Source organism: Manduca sexta, chromosome 4 (assembly GCF_014839805.1).
Source record: "Manduca sexta isolate Smith_Timp_Sample1 chromosome 4, JHU_Msex_v1.0, whole genome shotgun sequence".
NCBI classification, from domain to species: Eukaryota; Metazoa; Arthropoda; class Insecta; order Lepidoptera; family Sphingidae; genus Manduca; species Manduca sexta.
The window spans coordinates 8,181,054-8,193,631 of record NC_051118.1 but is presented as its reverse complement, the minus strand read 5'-3'; positions in this window follow the sequence as shown (position 1 = coordinate 8,193,631).

Sequence of the window (12,578 nt, the reverse complement as noted above, 5' to 3'; positions counted from 1 at the left end):
AGAGAATTGCTCAGAGATAATCTTTTATTGATCCAACAACAAAACACAAAATGGCTGCATCGATCTATCTTTATTTGTTTTAATTTTAAGTAGACGCCCGAATAGCTACCACCGTACACAAGGTTTCAAAAGTCATAGCGGTCCACGTAAGTGTGTCGCGTTCCGGAATCAGCCTGTGTATATCCCGTTCCAACAGGCCGGCATAATTGTGTCGACTGCCGAGGGGTAATCATCTCTCGTCAGTCGACATTCTATTGGACCCCACTGCCTTACCATCAGGGTAGTTGGGGCACTTTGTTATGCACGTGCAAAAAAAAAATTCAAAGTTGACAGTTAAATCAGCTAAATTGCTAAACTAATCAACAGTTGATTAATTAACAATTGCTTCAACTAACTTGCTACAATACTGATAGTTATTACGCCTCAATGAAACAGGAATGAAAGGTACGCAAACCTAATACCAACAACTTTTGGATATATTTTTTTTTTTTTTTAAATTGGATATTTGAATCCTGAATTTAAAACTAGTAAATCTAAACACGCCGACAAATAATTAGAAACGGTATAACAAAGGACTCGTTGGCTGTTGTTTGACATCTGATTACGATGTCAACTCCAAAACAGCGCGATAATCGTATTTTTTGGAAGCTATTTATTCGTTTTTTTAGTAAAAAGTATAGAAAAAAAAAATTACATACTTCTACAATACTATATCTTTAATTCGGTTGTTTCAAATTTCTTATAATATGGATATTGTTTAATGAATTTCATAATTAAAATGGTCTTAAAATAGTTCATTCCGTGCATATCCTAAAGTAGACATAAATTTAATTGCAAAACACAATAAGGAATATTTTGGTAATTAAAATTTACGAAAGGACCAATCATTTTTGAAAGCATATATATATTTGCATATTCTATAACTTGTGCATCGTAAATGTATTGAACAAAGGCTTAGGGCAGTTTGTCCATATAAAAAAAATCTACTTCACCGAAATATTAATAGCCGTATACCGGTGACACGTATTTTAAACGTTCCACTCTTAATCCTATATTAATATCGATATAATATGTACTACGTACTAGATTTGGCGTTCCGGACATTCATTGTGTTCAACTGATTTGAACTGATATCCATTCAAACTGACTTTAGTATGGTCAATATTGACAGCTTGTGGTCGTGTACGGTGTGGCGCTCATCATATAAGAACGCGAGTCTAAGTGTAAACTTGGATTTGTAAAAAAAATATTAGTCAAATAAGTAAAATTATTTGTTGTTCAAGTGAATAAATAGGTAATAACAGTGACGTTTTTGTTGCCATTTTATTTCAGAATTTGAACAAATAGTTTATATGGACGTTCGTGTCTATAGAATATACGTCAATGTATATTACCCATAACTCGTATTAATTGTACCGACCGCACAAGCCACAGTCCAATCCGCCAATCTCCAGCGATTCCAATCTTGTTCAATATTACTTTTTGTTGTCATATCGGCATCGATATCACTCCGAGAGGGCTGCGAGCGACGTTCATGAAAGCTCTCAGATTAATTTCATTTTGTATTAATATTTAGATTGATATTATTTTTTACGATAACTGTGTTTGTAGGTCTGTCCTACTTTTCAATATTTTGTGTTTTAGTGAAATGTGGGACCCTAGTTGCACTTCTGCTTACTCCTTCGGGGATAACGGTGAGATGTTTTTTAGTTTCTTTCCAACTCCAGTATATTTTATTTCTTTGAATGACAAGACGAGCTTGCCTTTCGCCTGATGGTGAGCAACACGACCGCCCATATACAGTAGAACACCAACCAACACCTTGAATTACAAAGTATTGTTTTGTATTCCACTGCGCTCGCCATCCTGAGACATGACATATTGAGTTTTATTATGTCCAGTATTTACACTGGCTACAATGTTCTCCAAACCGGAACACAACAGTGATTACACACTGCTGCTTGACAGATAATTAGACATTGCGGTGGTACCCACCCAGGCGGACTCTCTGTCTTATTATGCCATTGGATACGGCGCGATTTCATCCCATTCACTCTTGCCAACCCTGCAATATCTTATTGTGGCAATATCGCGTCTTTTCTTTAAAGCTCTTAGACCAGGTTTCTTTATCAGTAAATGCACTTCAAGCCAGCACAAGGCGTCTATTACCGTACAAAATGTAATTCGAGATATAGCCTTTTACCTACTCAACGTTCTTTCAATTGGGTTTCAGTTCATTCATAGTCGTTCTATTCATTCGTTCAACGGTTTTCAATCTGAGTAATTTAACCAAGAATTTAGGAATCGTAAAGATGTAAGGGTTTTTGGAATGTTGAGTACGAATATTGGTGATTTTTGTCTAAAAGTGGGCACATTTTTATACTTATACTAGCTGACCCGACAGACGTTGTCCCGTCTTAACATGAATTTGCAGCGCACATTCTGTTAATCGATGACAGTTATTTCAAACAATTGACAGTTATATAAAATTAATATTGTCGTTAAGTTTTTTTAAATTTTCTAATGTTCCGCTCAATTTCCTTAATTTTTTTTAAGAAACATCTCCTGACAATAATTAATACAATAAAAAAGAATTAGAGAAACTGTTCCACCCGTTCACACGTGATGCAATGACCAAGGGAAATAGGGATTCATTTATATATATATATATATATATATATATATATATATATATATATATATATATATATATATATATATATATATATATATATATATATATATATATATATATATATATATATAGATTAGGTTTGTAACTTCCAATAGTGGCTTGTGATGTTTTAAATTATTAGAGAGAATATTAAAAATGCCCCTTGACAGTAAGTGAAAATTAAATGAAAAGTACATTAGAGATTTCACTCATTTTATTTATTTTGTGTATGGAAAGCTTAAAGTTGAATGCTTACCTATAAAATGTTGTATTAGCTCGTTACAACTGAAATAGGCGTTTTGTGTGGGAGGTATATAGCGTCGATTTTTTTGTTAAATAAAATTCATTAATCAAAGTACACACCATTGTTATCTTTGGAATTTTCCATCTCATAGGGAGTTCATTGATCCCTTTACTAAAAAAACAATGGGGGCGAGAATCAATAAATGCTCTGAAAGCGAATTGGACTGCCACATCGGAGTCGAATTTTTTTCCTAGTAATAAGTTATCCAAATTACAGAAAAAGTAGTAATCTGTTGGACAAAAATCCGAGGAGTACGGTGAATATCGCAGATATTCCAATTGCAGCTATTCTCGTTTAGCGGCGGTCTGAGAAAAACGACATATAATTTTGCCCAATCTAGGTAGGATTCCAATCTTAGACCTCATAGCGACAGTACTATACTAATATCACATTGTAACATGATAGACGCTTGCTATTATCCTATAGCGAAACCTCGCCTCCCTCTGTCACCTTCAATCAAAAACTCACTTACTATTATGAACAAATCCTTAAAGAAAACAAATGAAAATATATCACACTATAAATAGTTCATTCTCATGTTCACTTTTCGGGATAAAAATATATCCAGTTAGAATAAGATTACCGATAACTAGATATAAAATAAAAGGGCCGAAATTTTCATCGAAACTCTCATGTTCACTTTTCGAGAAAAAAATATATCCAGTTAGAACAAAATTACCCATAACTAGATATAAAATAAAAGGGCTCAAATTCAAAACTAGAATCCAACTTCGTAACGTTCATAAACTAATAACAAACTAAACATCTGTTTGACATTGAAAATTGTTCAGTATTTGATAAAAAAAAAAACTAAGAAACTTTTAGCAATGTCTAGTGTGGGTAAAAATAACATGTGTAGCCGCTGGTTAGTAATAACTAGTTTTAGCAGCTCCGCTTGTGTGGCGATCTTTCAAGAAGTTTTTTTTTTTACGACAGCAAATTGACCCCACATCCCCTGATGGTAAGGAGTGGGGTCCAATAGAATATCTGACGAGGGATGATTACCCCTCGGCAGTCGACACAATTATGTCGGCCTGATGGAGTCGGATATACACGGGCTGGTCCCGGAACACGACACTTACGTGGGCCACTATGGCGTGTACGGAGGTCGCTATCGGGGCGGATATAAAATATATCTTACCACTAGTAAAGTCTATAACCAGGACAATAAAAAATACTGCTTCTTCCCATTCTGCTTTTTCGTTTTTATGTTATGGTGTTGATTTTTATTGTTCAGATACCTTTATCCTATTAAAATGTGGGGTTGACGCACAACATACTTATTGAAGTTGATAATTTTCAGAAACATTTTAAGGATTTTTTTATGACTGACCACTAGTACCTATAAAGAAAACCTTCCTCAGCATTATCTAGTTCAAGGTAAATGGTATTAATACTTCACAGTATATTACCCTGGGCATCGAACATAAGATCAGATGTATAGCTTACGCTGTTGCTAAACCAAGCAGGCTATATTAAAATCCAAAAAAATATATAAATGTTTATCAGTTTGGAAATGTTAAGCGTCTGCAAATATATATGTATATTTGATATTATATGTTTAAATATTGTAGTATTAAGTAGTGTTTTAGTTAATAGTTACTATATTTAATAGCAACAATATTGTATTAGGTTTAAGGTACCTGTAAAGATATTGTTCAAATGATGATGATAAATAAATAAATAAAATAATAATAATCATTTAGTTTTTGGAGATTTCTATGAAGTTTAAATTAACCACATTCCTATATAGTTACTCATTAAGCACGAAAGTTATAAGTCGAACAAGTGATTGTAAAATTCTTGTTATGATTTATAAACAACTAAAGTTTGGTTTTTGAAACATTTTATTAAACTTAAAAATAACTACAGCAATTCTATTGTATCTTGATTAAATATCACCGATTCCTTCGCACTGAGTTTGGAATCGTTTTATCAATACACAAGTCCACAGTTTGGAAGTTTGACATGATTGATAGCAGTCCGATGTCGGCTTGAAGGAAACAAAAACTGTTCCATGACTGATTGTTCTTAAGTTTGATAGCAGATGTGACGCCGTTGGAGGAGTATTTATCATCGAAGGTTTGGGTAGTAAGGCAAGAGCAGCGGCATTCGACAATGGAATTTAAAAAGTATTCAATAAGACTAATTGGCCTAGAGGAAAATTTATTTCTTTTGATTGGAATGGCATAGTGGCCTGAACGGGCTATAGAAAGAGAGGCAGGCCAAAAGTACGATGGGCAGACGTCACATACGTAGCTGGAAGAGATTTGGTAACGGTAGCAAGTAACAGGGATGCAGCTGGAGAAGGCTTTCACATGAAAGGCGTCCTTGCTAATTCATTAAAAACGGCAATTTTATATTATTATCTGATTAAAATAATAATAATATCAGCATTATATTATATACTGCCTCACTGCTGGACATGGAATTCCTCTACCGTGGAGTAGGATTAGACCTTATTTCACCACGCTGGCCTAGTGCGGATTGGTAGACTTCTCACATCCTCAAAATTCGTATTGAGAACTTCTCGAGTATGCTGGTTTCCTTACGATATTTTTCTTCACCGAAAGCTAGTAATAATTTTTAGAATACGAACATAATTTTAGAAAAGTCATTCGCTCTCTCGCTCTTATATTCAGGTTTGAAGGACATTGTAGCCAGTATAACTACTGGACGTAATAAGACTTAACATCTCATGTCTCAGGATGGCGAGCGCAATATACTTCTTTCTTTCAAGATTCTGTTATTCAATAGCCGCTGCCTACCCCTACAGAATAAAGGCTTGAGTGTATATATATGCTTTCACGCGACAGTTAATATTACAACAGGCTTAGACCCTTTTAGCTTATATTGATTTATTGATGTCACGTCAAAGGATCGTGTACAAAATCTAATTTAGAGGCTTTTAACATAACTTGATGGAACGCGACTGCATAGCATCTTTCCTTTTCACTTTTTAGGGGTAGGCAGAGGTGTAACACATCTTTGGCAGTATAGGGGTTAACTCTACTGTTAATTCCTATTGCTAGAACCAGTTCTACACCCCAATATAATAAGTATTTATCAGAAAACTCAATATCATTTCGAATCGTATTTCGTCAATCATTTCGGATTACTAATATCAAATGATGTAGGTATATATTACATGTGTGTAATATATATTATATTGCTGTATGAGATAATCTTTAAATATTAGATTTAAGTATGGAAAAAGCTGCCTAGTTTTATGTAGATATTACTTAGTTTTTTTTTTATTTAGTACACTGCATGAAAAACTCCTTCTTTTTATCATAATATTTTCCGTCCTATGATGTAAATGCGAGCCTATCGCCATATCGGACACGAATTATAGATTATCGGCAGACTTAGCAGAAACCCCATCACTTTGTCTGACCCGGGATTCAAACCCGGGACCTCAGAGCGGTTTATCGCGTACTCAACACAACTACGCCACCGAGGCAGTCAGTTTCAAAGTTATGAATATAAAAATTAAAACGAAATTCAGTTTTCATAATAACATTTATAACAGCTGTTTTCAATAAACGATCTCAATCTCAATCTTCAATCCGATGAACGAATGAACCAATGAAAATAACGCATTTGTAATGTCAAAAAGTACTTTGTTCTGATTGGTCCATTTTTGCGATAGATCAAAAAAACAATTGGGATCGTTTATTCAAATTATCGGTGTCGTTATAAATCCTTGTAAATCGCCGAATACCATCATTTCATCATCATTTCAGCCCTTGAATCGTCCACTGCTGGACATAGGCCTTCCCCATGGAGCGCCACAGGGACCGGTTCTGGGTCGCCCTCGTCCATCGGACTCCGGCGACCCTCCTGGCCTAATACCAGCGAGCGATGCATGGATCGCAATTTTCCATTTGCAGTTTTTTTTATATTAATTCATAATATTCTTTAAATATTTTCAAAGAATTCTTATAGAAAGGATATTTTAGCTGATGTTCTTAGAGATAGGGGCGGGGGCTGGGGGAGGGGAGAGGAATTCAAGGTTTCGCTATTTCATACGAAACTCGCCCCATCCATTTGCCGTTTAGGCTGTAATTCACATGCCACTTATTGGTGAAATCGTGTTGTAAGGTTCGAAGATTTTCTGTGAATTTATTGGGTATAAAAAGTTTTTGTATTATTTGGTATTTGATGTTTCGAATTTCCCGTCGAAAGTATTGAGATCATATTGTGAGTTAAATCGTATAGGTAGGATTGTAATAGTCACGTAGGACCTCCTGATTAGCGAAGAAATGCCAAAATACCCGAGACTTTCTATTATCACGCGAACGTTAGACTTCTAAATTAAACTAGTTTTTGTATTTTATCATAGTTTTTATATTTATATTGCTTCCGACGTTTCGAAGATTGTAGACTTCATGGTCACTGGACAGACTAAGATGTTCGTCGTCCGAAAACTTAGTTACAATATCTACCTACATTTAACAGTGATATATTGTTTTATTATCTATATTATATTTAAATATTTCATTATCTATACCTCACTCTTCAGTCCAGTCTTCTCCATCGACCGTTCGCCTAAAACTATTAAAATAACCGTTGCAAATCCCCCAGTAGGTAGTAACATTCGACTTAACAAAGTGACCTACTCATTTAATGTAATGTAACCACGCCATCATTCCTGATGTCTTGTTTATTAAGGTCCGTGACGTCACGCGGAGCATGAGGGCCATAAACTCGGCTAATATTTGGCCGCCTTTTAGCGTTTAACAGCATACTAAAATGTTTACAATTCAAGTTTTACACCGATCATTTTGTTAGTTTCGTGAAGTTTTTTTCGTATAGGAACTATTGACTGCCTCGATGGCGTAGTTGTATTGCATGTCCGGTACAATAGCGCTCTGAGGTCCTGGGTTCGAATCCCGGGTCGGGCAAAATGATATTTGGGTTTTTTCTGCTCAGTATCAGCCCGGAGTCTGGAATTTGTGCCCGATATGGCGATAGGCTCGCTATCACATCATGGGACGGAACATGCTTGGCGAAAAGTGGGTGCCCTAGTTGCGCCTCTGCATACCCCTTCGGGGATAAATGCGTGATGTTATATGTATTGGTGCTAGTATTTTTGTTAAGCAGTAGTTTGGAATAAAGTATTTTATTATGTTTGATTTTGTATGTACATTATATGATATGTCATATAATGAGCCACATAAAGCCCACTGCTGAACATAAGCCTCCCCTAAAGATTTCCAGGCGGACCTGTTGAAAGCGGCCTGCATCGAACGTGTTTCTGTAACCTTTATAAATATACCTTACTTTATTTTTAACAGAAAATAATTCGAAAAGAAATTCTTCTGTGAAATCGACATCGAAATTGCTTGAAAAATATAGCAGATATTAATATTTGAATTATTGTGAGAAAAAGTTAGGACGTGGTGGGGTTATCGCGCTATCTCCTTCTTACGCACGCAGCGTTATGGCCGTTAAAACTTGGTGACGTTACCGTTTGCTACTATTGCTATTTAATAGCTGCCCTTACAATCAAATTGCCAAGTTTTATTGGGGGGATTTTGAAAATTCTTTTTCCGTTACATTTTGGATGAGATACTATTTAGGTAAATGAATTTTAAAAAAGTTGTCAACTACCCTATTCTGTTGTGTTTTGTGAGTGTAAGTGTTCCGCAATCTAGAATGAGACTGTATACCTATATATCTGATTATAAATAGGCCGAAATAATTGCGTTGACTAAAAAAATACCCTGTTTTCACTCTTACATAAGGTTCAGTGGAATCACTGCTGTACCCGATCAAAAAAATCTTACAAATTGCCTTTTAAAGAAGTCTTTCTGTCCTTACAATGTGGCATACAAACGACTCGACTCCGTAACGTTTTATTGTGATTGGTTGAAAGACTGACACGTGACTGACGTATTGGTCTCTCGACCAATCACAAACGTCATTTCTTTTTAATATTTATTGCTTTGAATGACGAGACGAGCTTGCCGTTCGCCTGATGGTAAGCGATACGACCGCCCATAAACAATAAGAACATCATCCAACACCTTGAATTACGAAGTAGATATTGCTTGGTATTCCACTGCGCTCGCCATTCTAAGAAATGACATCTAAATTCAATAAAGACTTACGAGTCGCATTTCTTTTTGTCATTTTAAGGGGGCTGATAATTTGATTATACTCTACATTACCTATAAGCTATGGAAAACGCCCTGCGCCATTAGTTATTCCAATTTACAGAGATAGCTTCGAAAACAAATATCAATATCAAGAACAACAAAGATAACAAATAGTCAATTAACTAGCCATAATGGCTATTTCAAAATAATATGTTTTTCTATTAACCTACGTATCATATTACTAACGATCGACGCGTACGACCGATCTTTATCGGACGATAATTTACGTTTGTGCGTTTCAACGACTTTCAATTTATAGTTTTTTTTAAGAAGATATATTTTAGTCAAAATCGTTTATGCTTGCGATTTCGCTTATTTGGAGGCGTTTAAAAAAAATATATGGCACCAACTATACCATCAGTAGGTTTTTTGTATCCGCCCTGACAGCGATCACTGTACACGTTGTAATATTTATCACAGTAGCCTACGTGTTTTGCGTTTAGGGATCAGCCTGTATATATCCGGATTCAAATAGGCCGGTATAATTATGTCGACAGGCGATAGACAACCGTCTTTCGTCAGTCGACACTCTGACTGGATTCCACTACACTGTCGGTGCGGAGGGATCATTTTTCCATGTCATTATAAAAAATTATCGCCATACCATTAGTTAATTCAGCAAATAAGTTTTCGCAGTCATATTTGCGGTCGTCTGCCCTAATTCTAACACACCCACTAGCCAGCTCACGCGACGTCATGTATACAAATAAAAATAGACTAGACTCCGCACTTGACGTCGCCCACACGTGATTTAGCTCCAGTATTTACAGAAAGATTAATGACAAAAGCTGATAGGGCCTAACCATGAAGTTTTACCCCGAGGCAATTCTTGTGCCCTGGGTCTCCACATCGAATGCATGCCCATGCATGGGGGACATTTGTCGCGGCCCTAGGCAAACAGTTATGTATTGCATGCCAATTGTAATTGTCATGATAGACAATCCAAAATGAGGCCTATAAGGGCTCGTGATCATTTCTTGGTCTTCTCCCCTCTTCTCATCCTAAGACGTGTCCTTCTCCTTCCCTCATACTTCCTTCCCAGTTATTCCCTTCTAACTTCTCCAGGGTCCTGCAGTCGCTAAGCCTGGAGATTCCAGTATCCCATTCGCAGGTTTCATCCTGGTGGTGGCTGCGGAGTCCAATAACCAAAAAAAAAATGAAGTTGCCGTTTTGAGCAGCAACGTCGTGCGACGTCGCGACCTGCAAGAACAAACGTACGGGGAAATATGAAGTAAGCCAAGAGTCGCTGTCGAGCACTGCCGCGAGGAGTTTTGTGACGAGTGAGCAGGACAGATGTATGGGGGAAAAGGATAGATGCCCAACACAGAATGTTGTGGATAGCCACGTGGCGTCGGTATCGCTTGCCGCGCCGCTCGAAGCGAAGCACGTTTTCGTGGCAGACCGTTAATGAAAGTATGTAGTAACAGGATGAAATCTGAGATTTTATCCTTATGGAAAGAAACTGGGTTTCGCCGAAAATTTGTTTCCGGAGAAATAACGAATGTTTATATTTGATTTAGATTGTAAAAAAAACGAAATGTTACCCTCAAACTCATTGGCGGTCCTATCAATATTATTGGAGTGTTCATCCATAACTGAATGCGACAAGCCGGGGCAATATGGCAACTACTGAAAGAAAACTTTGTCCAGCAGTAGACTAATTATAATAGCTGATGATAAACGTAAAAAATATTGAATTGTATTCAAATAAAAGCGATTTATTTGCCATAGTCTCAACGCATAAAAAACAGCTAAAATAGAATAATAAAACTAAAGAAACTGCATTAAATTTTGTACAGTCTAAAGTCTGGTTATAATTTACTTTTATCTTGGAATGTTTAAAGAAAATTTTATTTCTAAAAACTTCATACAAGCGTAGTTGCGATCAAAATCAGCAAATTAAAAAAAAGGACTTCAGTACTCAAATTATTTCTTATAAATGCGAATATTAAACATTAAAATAAAATTCCTTTTTCGGATTTTATCGCGTCTTTTTTATATTATGGTTTTCTCCCAACGTTTCGAAGACTTTACAGCCTTCATTCCGACAGACCTCAATTCGAAAAATTCGATAAATAGTTTCATACAAATGTAAAATACTCAGTTTTTGCTGCGGAACGTCCAAATTATTCTGTAAAATGTAATCAAAATTTTACCAATAACATTTTCCTTACCAAATGTTAATTAAAGACAATTTATAGCTTATTTCATTGTCTGATACTGTTACATCAATTTATGAACCTTTTTGTATCGCGGGTAAAAAGGCTTAATAAATCAATATTACGTTTCAGATTACGAGTTTCGCTGTTGGCAACATTGCTATAATTAAAATATTTAAAGCCATTTTAAGGCTTCCATGCCTCAAAAGTATCAGTTTGTCTACCAAAATCCTGTTTCTCGGGAACACGTAAGGGCATCAAGTTGAAATTTAATATGAACAACTCATGAATACATTATATTTTAGCTGAAAAGTGTTATATTAAAGCATCGATATATAATATGTACTACGTAGTAGATTTGGCGTTCCGAATATTCATTGTGTTCAACTGAATTGAACTGTAATCCATTCAAACTGATTTTAGCATGGTGTCAATAATGATTTTTTTGGTTGTGTATGGGGGTGCGCTCATAATATAAAAACTAGAGTCTAAGTGCAAACATGGATGCGATTAAAAAAAGATTAAAACTACCATACATGATATAGAGAAAATAAATACAATTGTTTTTTTATTGTTTAGAGCATTCTATTGATATGTTTGCAAAATAGTTTATAATTGAATTTTATATTTCCATACTAGTGAATTTGCCTTTCAAGAATCATTAAATATAATATTTATAATAATATTTCATGATTACTGAGAGGCAAAATCAGTAAACAAATTTCAAAATTACCGACTGGCCGGGTGGCGTATTTATATTGCGTGCGTGGTACGACACGGTTGTGAAGTGTCAAGTTCAAATCCCGGTTCTGGCAAATTTATTTTGGTTGTTTCTGATCTATATAAGCCCAGAGTCTGGAATTTATACCCGATAGATAGGTCCGCTCCCTATCACATCATGTGAATACATACGGCAAAATGGTTGCACCTTTGCTTACCTCTTTGGGAATAAAGGAAATATCACTGGTGTGTAATTGATTTTATTTTTCTAGCCATTGCTCACGGCTTTGCTCGTAAACACCATTGTGCGGAACAGTCAGACCAGATCCATGTATTGTGTTTGGCAAATAAATGTATACATATAAAAATGAATCCCTATTTCTCTTGGTCACGCCATCACGCATGAACGGCCGGACCGATTTCACTATTTTTTTTTTGTTGCGTTTGTTATTGTCAGTAGAAGGTTCTTATGAAAGAAAAAATTCAAAAAATTGCGCGGAAAATTAGAAAATTTAAGAAAACTTAACGATAATATTAATTTTACATAACTGTCAGTG